This window comes from Neomonachus schauinslandi, chromosome 4 (assembly GCF_002201575.2).
Source record: "Neomonachus schauinslandi chromosome 4, ASM220157v2, whole genome shotgun sequence".
Taxonomy (NCBI): domain Eukaryota; kingdom Metazoa; phylum Chordata; class Mammalia; order Carnivora; family Phocidae; genus Neomonachus; species Neomonachus schauinslandi.
Window position 1 is genome coordinate 163234791 of NC_058406.1, and position 1400 is coordinate 163236190.

Here is a 1400-nt window from a genome sequence, read left to right on the forward strand (position 1 = left end):
CACTGACAACACTAGAAAAACTTTTAAGATGATGTTATAATTAAGCTGGGTTTTAAAGATCCAACAGGAATTAGTCAGGTAGAAAGTTGAGAGAACAAACCAGATAGAGCATTTTATCAAAAGGCCCAGAAGTACAAGGAGAAGGCTAACATGTGCTGGGAATTGACCCTAGTTCAGCAAGATTGAATTATAGGATACAATTAAGTAAAAAGACATGCATTTTAGAGGAGATAGGATGAAGATTCAGAGTTTCTTATGCCATAATACAATATTTGGACTTAATTTGAGCAATGTGTATTGAATTATTTAAAGCAAACTTGTTAAAAACTAAAGCAGACTTGTTAAGTCATTTCTGTAAGCATTATGGAAGATGGATAGTTTGGGAATGAATTTAGGCAAGGAATCTAGTAAAGAGACTAATACAAACATGAGCATAAGAGATGATAAATCAAACTGAGGCTGTGACTATAGAAATGGAGAGGAGAGAGTACTTAGATACTTAGTTCTTAGAGTAGGAGACACTTAGGAGCTAAAATTGGTAAATAGTAACCTCCAGTTGTTTCAGTGCATGAGGAGAGGGAAGGCATGGCAATAAGGAATAAGTGTAAGGAAAATGTCTAGAATGATGCTGATAATTTTGGCTTCAGAAAAGTGAGAGGGCACTGATACCATTCACTGAAATTAAGAATACTCAACATGAGGTAAATTTGGAGAAGAAAAGGAAAGCTAGCTGGAGTCAGATTTGAATATTATAAGATTAAGTGGTTCATGAAACATGCAGACATATTCAGTGGACCCTGGAAGAAACAGGTTTGGTGCTTAAGAGGGAATTTGGAGCTGCCAAAGTAGATTTTGGATAGCTAAGGTATATATAAATGATAAAGATAAACTGTGGGTATAAATGAAGTCACTACAAGTAAAAATGTAGTGCTCACCTTAGCAGCAGTTGGAACGATACAGAGATCAGCATGGCCCCTGCACAAGGATGATGCACAAATTCGTGAAGCATTCCATATTTTTTAATCTATGGATATAGTATTTTGTGAATGATCTTTTAAAGAAAACCTTACAGAAAAAAAGGAATAAAAATATAGTGAAAGATGATGATTAGGGCTACCCTAGAACTCTTTAACAATTGAATAGATAATTTATTATTACTATTCCTAGTCAAATTGCATCAGACAACAAAAGTCAATGAAAAAGTTTATTCACAAATAATATATGAAGCGAATATACTATTCTTTCTTAACTTTAGACCTGGTGAAGTTTTCATATAGTCCAGAAAATTTTCTGATGGAAGATTAAGTCTGGAGGGAGAGTTTTGTTCCAATAGTATAGAATTCAGAGTTCTCATTTATATGGTAGAACAGTTTACCTGGGATAACCATTGATTTGTTCTG

At 34.0% G+C, this 1400-nt stretch overlaps 1 non-coding gene across 1 annotated transcript; it reads left to right on the top strand.

Moving 5' to 3' along the window:
- The first annotated feature begins 916 nt into the window (after nt 1–916).
- On the top strand, nt 917–1020 carry LOC123324690. Its single transcript, XR_006539964.1, has one exon. It is a non-coding gene; the product is annotated as a U6 spliceosomal RNA (small nuclear RNA).
- Nucleotides 1021–1400: the final 380 nt, after the last annotated feature.